Here is a 9901-nt window from a genome sequence, read left to right on the forward strand (position 1 = left end):
ATAACCTCCTCCTCCTCTGGCCTCTAAAGCTCACAAATACAAATAAAGCAAAAGCAAATACAGAACGATTGAGATTATGTGGCTCTGTGTCTAGTCTCTATGGTAAAAGCTTATCACCTCCCGCCTCTAGCGTAATACCTAATGATGTTAGAGTGGTATCGGTCTTCTATCTAACTCTCTGCAAGAAAACGTTGAACAATATCATTAAATTCAGTGCATACAAATGTACAGTATAATACATCTTGGCACAACCAGGTTTTAAGTGATTTGAGTAATTGCATTAACATTAAGTTCTATCAGCCTTGAATTCACGATTAAATGAAGTTACAACCAAGTCTTGCTTGTCCTGCTGCGAGATGACCATTTTGCAACACAAATTTTTGCAGTTTTTCTGGGTATTTTCTCTCTGAGAAATTAAAAAAAGGAATAATCACACTCAGGTTGAAATGTTTCCAACCCAGCAGATAGATAGTGTTACCTGTGTAGAGCAGAGGCAGAAGATAGGGTTTAGAAAAAAAGACCATTAGTTTGGAACCATTGGTTGGTTGGCACATGAATAAGCAGGGACTTGTTCTTGTGTTTATGTTGCAGTTTGATGCTTTGTGCATTAAAAAGTGAAAATAATGATCCCTATATAAAGACTACATTCCATTTCACACTCTAATCACCATATGTGTCTATATGAGCTGTTGTTTACATGGTAACTTAGCAATTGACGTTATTCCTTCAAACTCATAAACACACAATGATCTGTAACATGCTGTAGGTTGCCAAGCCCGGCATGATCCATAGAGGAAGATGGAGAGTCAACTACAACAAAAACAACAACATGGATGCCAATTGTCTTCTTAAAAAACATGTCAATTTAACAATTAGACAATAAAGTGTTACTGTAGATGAAGAAACAAAAGTTTTAGCATTTTAATAACTAATTAAATATAATACACATTGGGGCAGATTCCTTTTCAAGTCAACTATAAAATGATGTGGGGAAAGAAAGAAGTGGAATTTTGACTGGACTTAAACACACCATTGACATTTTAAAATAGATGGCTTGTCGTGTGTGAAAATAAAGCAAGACATCCATAGTACATACACTACCGGTCAAAAGTTTGGGGTCACTTACAAATTTCCGTTCCACTCTATTACAGACAGAATACCAGCTGAACTGAGTGGGGGGCTGATCTTTAATTCAATATCTACATTATCCATAATCAGCAACCATTCATCCAATGTTCCAAAGGCACATCCTGTTTACTAATTTGATATCATTTTAAAAAACTGACTAAGATTACATTGGAGAACCCTTTGTAATTATGTAAGCAACAAAGCAATCTCAAAACTGCTGCCCTGGTTTAAAAAAAACAATGCAACTGATTCCAGCTGGTATTTTTCCTATAATGGAGTGCAATGGAAATTTCCAAGTGACCCCAAACTTTTGACCGGTAGTGTATATCACAAGGATGTTGATAATAGAGATGGCTCACGGTGACAGATGTAATCAGGTATGCACACAGTGTCCTGCTGGCCCCAAACAATCCACATCAACCCTCCCCTGTAGATAGATGTCAAGTGTTGGCCCATTCCACCTTCTTAAATACACTCGGAAATGTATGGAGCAGACACAGTTCGATGATAAATTTGCCAGGTCCATGTTTGCATATATTTGCAAAACAAATTCACTCTGGTCCCAGCCTGAAATTGTGGATTTGCGGTCTAAAATGAAATGAAATTAAAGCTTAAAATAAGTTTAATAAAATAGGACAGCAATGAGGGAAGGATTCAATATCAGATATGTTATTATTTTAACCTTCCATCCCTTTTCCATCTGTGTGTACGTGTGTGTGTGTGTGTTTTAATTCCATCTTTGCAACAGCCTTGAAATTACTTTGGTGTCTGCTGGGGAAAAAAACTTTATATTTTCTTTGTAAGTGGAAAACTGTTAAACCTACCAAACATTAATAAGGTAATTAACCTGTGTGTAAAAGCATACCAAGATAAGATTTTTTCTTTCTGACCCCAATAAGTTTTAAAATGTAAAATTCAATCCTTATTCATATTGCCGTTGCTCAATAGGTCTAAAGACAGGCTTTGTTTGCAGCAGCTGCGGCATGGAGTCAGGTCATGCTTGTTTCATACTTTAAATGTTGTTTTCTTCTTCTGTACCACAAAACAGCACAGCACATACACTCTGCTTGTTTTTGTTTTTTTCTTGGGTTTAAAGTGCTCATATTGTTCTCATTTTCAGTTTTCATAATTGTAGTTAGAGGTTGTTCCACAACAGGTTTATGTGGTTTCATTTTCATAAAACACCATATTTTCCACCTGTTTCACCCCGATGGTTGAGCTCTCTGTTTTAGCTAAAGAGTGAGAAATCTCACATCTGTCCCTTCTTTGTTGGGAGTTGCACATGCGCAGTAGCTAGGTAAATACTACTAGCTAAAGCTGTTTGGAGCAGTTTGTTCACTTTGTAAACCTATAACGTGCACAAAAAGATATATAACACAATAAAGGAAAGCCAAAAAGCATAATATGAGCACACCTTTTAATTTTAACTCTGCCTTTTACTAGATAAAGTCACTGCTACTACTTGTATTAGTTAAGTGTCAAGTAAAAAAAAAAAAAACGCATATCATTCCTAACAACTCTTTCACACCAGCTGGGAAATGAAAACAGCAAGTCCTGCGTCTGTTCTAGATTCGTCCAAGCCAGTTGGTTGTGCTTTCAGATGAGCTCCCAGCCCAAAATACACAATCGTACAAGTACAGAAGAACAAATACACTACATTGTATCAGCGTTGCCTTTCTAAAGGGACACGCGCTGTCTTAACATTTTTAAAAGAGCCATTTGACATGAACCATTGGGGAAGTAAACATTTCACTTGAAAAGACCGCGGAACTTTCTTTGTTAGATGTTATATTTATGACTTAATAAACAACAATGGAAGTTAAAAATAGGTATAATTCATTAAGAGTTTTTAAAGCTCAAAAATACATGTTAAATGTTGCTAAATCCTGATGGTGCACGGAAGAAAAGCCACAGTGTGTAACTTGAAATGAACAAAACTCTGGGAGAAAATGGTCATTATCATGTTCATGCAGGACCCTATCATTGTGAATGAGTCAGGGTCTTTAAGTTAAGAAGAAGAAGCACTGCAATTTCATTGTGTACCTGATGTGCAATGACAATTAAGATTAATATCTTCTTATTTTATCTTTTTTTATCTAATCTTACATGATCCTCCTGAGGCAGGAAGTGTATTGTTCCCATTTACTTGTTGTCCAGAAAAGCAACAGTATTGCCGTCCCCTAACCTAAGGCCACATTTTATTGAAAAAAAAAACAACACAATTAAAGGTAAACAAAGAGAAGACAAATACATTCAATTTGCAATAAAACAAATGGCAGGTGTTTCTTTTCTTTTCCGCCCTCTTTATACAGATCGAAACATCATCTTACAAAAAGAAATGTAAGGTATGATTTATACATAACATAATTTGTAAGATATAAAATACATGGCAGAGTCAGATGACTATTTTAACATACTGAATGCATTGGGTGTTTGTTATGCATATGTACATGTGTCTTCTTTTTTATTTTTCCTGCACAGACAGGAGAGTACGGGGGCCAACAGGGTCAAACGCCCTGCAGCTTAAGAAAACACATGCAAATAGACAAAATACAAGCAATTTAAGAGAATAACTTCAGGAATTTGACAACACATGCCAAGTATTCAGCAAACACATGAATAAATGTAAAAAGAAAAGCAGACAAATGCCAAAAACAAATGCAACAAAAAATTACACAACGTAAGTTCTCCAGGCCTCTAGAGGGAGCGCTAAGTGGAACAACTTGATTTTTGACCCCATGGAGGGGGAGGCAGAGAGAGAGAGAGAGAGAGAGAGAGCCGGGACACCAATCTCAGAACGGTGTTCACCGTTGTGCAACTGCTTTGAGATCATAGACTGTAAATTTTAAGTCTATGTTTGAGATATGTTTTTTCTTGTTTGGTGGGTGTGTCTCTAGTTTTTTGGCTCAGGTCTCAGGTTTGCAGAGACCGGTCTGTAAACTTGTAGTAATAATACATTTAAAGCTGCATCAGCGTTTAACGTTGACGTTTGTTTAAGCCATATTACATGAGAGGGTTTCATTTCAAGGTCGGAAAGTGTAGGCCTCCTCAAGTGTAATATTGTGATTATACAACAATGGTTACCAACAAAATATGTAATCAATCTGTTTTCATATTGTGGAGCAATTAGCTCTTGAAATAAAAGTAAAACTGTAAGCCAGCCAAATTGAGCTATAGCTTTGTAGAAACCGTGGGATGAATCCCACCCCCACATATAAACACAAAACTGGTAACTCCATTGTGTTGTAAGTAAGACATCTGCTGAAAAAGTTATTATTATATTAATCATTAGCATGATTGCCAACTGTTTAGTTCAAAAACATCCAAAACACCAAAGTACGGAGACATAGCGAACCAGACGCAAGCTTTTATTTTGAAAAGTCGAAGTTCAGGGTAGGCACCAGCCGGGAGGGCATTAGACAGGCACATGCACTGTATATTATTATTATATTATATTAATAATAGTATTAATTTAATATACAGTGTATGGACATGAGGCATGCAACGGGAGGTCTCCAGACTGCAGCAATGCCCGACTGTAATAAAAAGGCAGAGAGCTCCCTAGGCCTGGAAAACCTCCGTTGTGTAATCTGGATGCAGCATTTTTTGTTGCATCTGCTTTTCTTTTTGCATCGTTTTTGTAGTTCTTTTCTTAATTTTGCTTGTGTTTTGTCTATTTGCATGTGTTTTCTTAAGCTGAGGGCGTTTGCCCCTGTCAACCACCTTAGGGGAAAGCCTTCTGCTTCCCTCCTGTTGCCTTAAATAGCTTTATTTTCCCAGTGTTCCTGGAGGCGACGGGAGGAGCTAGAGGGATTGATTGAGAGGCAAAGAGAGGCAGAGATAGGGAAAGCTAATATCACTGTCATTCAACATCTAATGCAACACCAGCACACACACACGCACACACACACTGATTTGCAGACATAAGTCGCTGCTAACACTGACATGCAGCCTGTTGGGACATCTATCTGTGGGCACCTTGTCTCCACACAGATTTCAGTCTTTGGTCCTCAGAACCTTTTAACGTCTCCTACTGGGACGCTTCTTCATTTGTCACTAAGGGGGCTTTCAAACAATCTGATTCATCAGCAAAAGGGTTCATGAGGAAGGTAATCTGTGGCTGATTTTTCCCCTCCCCCAGGCAGATGCATTCAAATACATTTTGACTTATCTGAAATATGTTTCTCAAAGTAAAAAAACAACAACTGATAACACAGCCCCCCCACACAGCAGCGCTTGTGGCTCAAGAACCAGACTCGTCACCTCCGCTATAGAGCGAATCAACGAGGCCACCAACAGGAACCTGCATCTGGAGAATATGATCCTCAAAAAGCAAGAAAATACCAACATGACATACAGAATACTCAGCACTTAGGTGATAGCATCCATACTGTAAGGAAACAAGAAATAATTTGCTCCTTAATTGTTTAAATACTTATCCACTGAATAATTATGCGGTCATTAGTAGATGCAAAAGGTTGTGTGAGGTTTTGTCCTTTCAAAAGATTTGACGTCTTAACGTTCAAGTTAGTCTAATGAACGCTGTGGTCGGTGTCTGTCAACCAGGGTTGTAATTATGCTCGCTTGTCACTTTTCGACTCTGTCTGTAGCTTAGCAACCTGCCACGGTGACGGAGCTAAAGTTGGCTCTCATTTGAATATTTCCCAGAAATTAAAAGAAAGAAAGAAACTCAGGTTGTTGGTGAAATACCAAGTGCAGAGTTGCATTTTCTAAATTGAAGGTCTCATCAGGACACCCCTAAAACAAATCTCTCACACACCTTCATCACAACGATGCAAATATGAAACTTTTTCAGAAAGCATGTTAGAGACATGAACGTGGGTAGGTTACATAATTACTGCGTGCCGTTAATAAATCAAAACACATGTTTAGGCCACTCCGCCCACTGAACACCCACTGATCTTATTTAAATAGAACGTGCTGTAATTATTATTATTTTTTTTTAAAGGTGCTAAGATATGGTGTGTACACGTTCATGTATTCAGAGTCTGTTGTGCAACTTTCTAACGATGATTTGTGATCGTGTTGTGCTGTAAGATATTTCTTACATTACAGTTTACATTTAGCTGACGCTTTCATCCATAGCAACTTACAATTGCTATGTATGTCAGAAGTTGCACTCCACTGGAGCGACTCGCCCACACCCAAGGCATGTGTCATGTTCACTGCGCCATCACCACCCCACCCTCTTACAGCATATGCAATGTATAAATGAGATATGTGTTAAAAGCAGAGGTGTGAGAGATGTCGCACTTGTTGTTCATCTTTGTTTTCTTCTTCATTGTTTTATTTTATGACTTATTCCCTTCTAGCACTATTCTTAATGCTGCACTATTTGCGTTACTGCTTTTGTGTGTGCACGGGCACAAACATCCAGAGATGGTGTTCACTTCCCGTACTCAAGTACAGATACTTGTGTTAAAAAATACTCTGGTAAAAGTAGAGGTACTGATATAACTTCTTTACTCAAGTAAAAGTAACAAAGTACAGGCTTGGAAATGTATGAAAGTAAAAAGTAGCCTTGCTAATGACAACCATTTTTTATGCAAAGCTACCTGGACCACACACACGTTACTAGAGAGCACGCTGAGAAACTTCAGTGGACATGGAGAAGAGGCTCTTTATGTCATTGGCCATATTGTAAATGGATGTCTGCCAACAGGCCGAAAACATCCCATATATGATTAATGTGACAGAGACTGGGACTCCAGGTTAAAAAGATTCTGACTGTGTAGCAAGATATGAATTCTATTCTGATTCTGTGAGAATTTACAGATCCAGTTTCTCTGTTTTAAATTCCCCTTAACATTTAAAGGAATCTACATGTATGTGTGTGTGCTCAAATATGGCTTCTGGAAAGACAATAAAAGATAAAATATGAATTATTAAACAGACATTAATGAAGAAGTTCCACTACCCTCTCCTACATCTCTCTCAGATAAGGCCGAGGATGATGGGAATGTCTTGCTGCTTGTCTGCCGAATCTCTGGGATCTCTGTTTTTTTCATTTTCAATCATGACGTCTATAAAACTATGTGCTAACGTTAGCGCCATCAAGTTACAATGATTTGCAGTTAGTGAATGCTGCCAAATCCGTCGAGTCGTCTTGTAGTGGTGCGTCAAGGGCAAAGTATTTTCCCATTAATCCAATTAGATTGAACTCGGTGTTGATGAGGTGAAAAATAATAACGGTGACTCAACTGAAATCATTTGAATCTAAAGTAACGAGCCAATTTTGTAAAATGTAAGGAGTAGAATGTACCAATATTCATGTTAAAATGTAAGGCGTAAAATTATAAAGCCGGCACAAAAATAAATAGTAAAGTAAAAATATCTGGAAAATCTACTTGAGTACAGTAACAAAGTATTAGTACTTCCCATCTCTATCACATAGTACAGATACATGTCCCACCATGACCATATTTGTAAATTACCCTTAAAACAATGTTTTGACATGTATGTGATTAAGACATTGACAGAGAATAGTATAAAGCCTATTATGAATTTACTTTAACAATTAGGACAAATGGCTTCCTCTATAATAATACATTAGCCGCTTTTCACGATAAAAAAATATCCATATCTGTAATTTTTGGCCCTTGTATTAGTGCTGTATTGTTTCTTCTCTTCTACGTGTATTGTTTCTTCTTCTGTCATGTTCTTTTGCAAAAACTAGCATAGTAACAACAATTGAAATGTTTTTTTGTCAAATAGCTGCAAAAAATTGGCAAATATTGTATTATTAGATATAACTAGAAATATTATAAACAAGTCATAAACTTGTTTATAATATTTATAATTTAATCCAGTGTTTTGTGCAATACCACCGGCTTATATTATATTATATGCTTCTACTATTCATTCATTATTACTGTTCACCATTACAACACCTTAATTGAATAAATACTGTATTATAAAATTCCTTTAACTATGTAAATACCGTACATATCCACACTCCTTATATTTATTTTATTCATATTTCTACTTTGATAATTAAATACTTCTTGCAACTGTAACACAGAATGTCCCTTTGGGGATCAATAAAGTATTTATGATTTTGATTAAACTTTATGACATAACGCTTCTTTCAGTAAGTGTCATTTGGTTTTGTTATGACAAGTTTTGGTTATGGTTATGGTTTGGGTTAGGGTTAGGGTTATGGTTGGGTTATGGTTCATGTGTCATAACTGTGTCATAACTGTGTCATAACTGTGTCATAACTGTGTCATGACAGTGTCATGTCACACTTCAATACCTTAAATTTCCTCAAGTAAAGTGTTTTTTTGCATTTTTTCTTCTTGTCTATTGGCTGTGTCACTGGTGATACCCAGTCAGCATAGACGTGTATGTGGTAACAAAAAGGCAATGCACACAAGTCAGTTAAAAAAGTAAAAAAAAATGTTGGTTCCGTTTGCATTGAGCCATGGATTACTTTTATAATGTTTATCAATTTAAAAACTGATTTTCCAAGTCCAAAAAGTCACAGTTTTGTCATAAAAGTGTTCATGTATAAAACAGTAAAATTACGTACTCAGTATTTCAACATTGCATGGGTGACATCTGGCTGAAGCTGAAGTGTTTCGTTCTCTGATGTAATGTTACTCACATGAGCAACATGTCTTGTTCTTTTGCTTCTCGGCTGTTAGAACTTTGCTGAGGTACGTCACATGTGTTGTGGAACACAGTGAAGCTAGCCAGCCAGCAAGCAAGCCGAGCATCTAGCATTATGATGTAAATTGTGAGAGACGAGCGGTTTCACACAAAACTAAGTAGTACCATGACAAACCGACAACAAACTATGACTTTCTTTACTCGCAAAATGCTCATTTAAATTGATGAACACCATATGTGTAATTCATGGCTCAGTTTAAAAGGGGTAAAAATGTACTACCATACATATTTTTTTTTCCAAAATAAGGTCCCAAGACAGAACAACGTCCTCCTCTCTATGGTCCCTGACTGCATCCTCACAGAGCTGCTAACATGGCTGCAGACCGTTATTGTCGTACTTTTTGATTGATTCATATTTCACTCAGATAACTTAAAAAACAATCTGAAATTATTCCAAAGTACCGCTCCGCTGTTGCTACTGTGAGACTTGTAGGAGAAAGTCATTTTTGACGTGTCATGGTAACATATGGTGTTCTCTCTGCTACTCCATCTGTTTTACTTCGCAGTTCTGCACTGCGTTTACTCTGCTCAAGGTGTGATCCAGGCACAAAATTCAGCCTAATGACCGAATCAAAATACAACATTTGAATACTAATAATATTACGAGATAACTAAGTAGTGATCATGTGAACAAAGTTTGATATCTCAAGATTATCGGGTCTGTCTTCTTTCTTAACTTTGGCTCTGTTTCCTTTCAGCTACAACACTGATTGTGCTTCTTCATTATTGTCCACCAACAGGGCTAAGTGAGACAAAATGGAAACTTGGCCCCTCAGTTGACTGATGGTTTTTATTGCGCTTGCTGTGTTTAATCAGTAGCCACACACACTTGCACACTCACAGAATCCTTGCCTTTGTCTCAATAAGCAGTACATGTGAGAACACTTGTTCTCCCTAACCTCGCTTGATATATTATGCATCACAGCTAAGCGTTTCTGTGTGTGAGTGTGCGACCGTGTGTTTCCACCTCGGCAAGCAATGCATTATGCAGTGAAACAGTAGGCAGATGCATGGGGTGCTAGGAACCTCATTGCCTTGTAAAATGAATGTGTGTGTGTGTGTGTGTGTGTGTGTGTGTGTG

This window comes from Etheostoma spectabile, chromosome 23, assembly GCF_008692095.1.
Source record: "Etheostoma spectabile isolate EspeVRDwgs_2016 chromosome 23, UIUC_Espe_1.0, whole genome shotgun sequence".
NCBI lineage: Eukaryota > Metazoa > Chordata > Actinopteri > Perciformes > Percidae > Etheostoma > Etheostoma spectabile.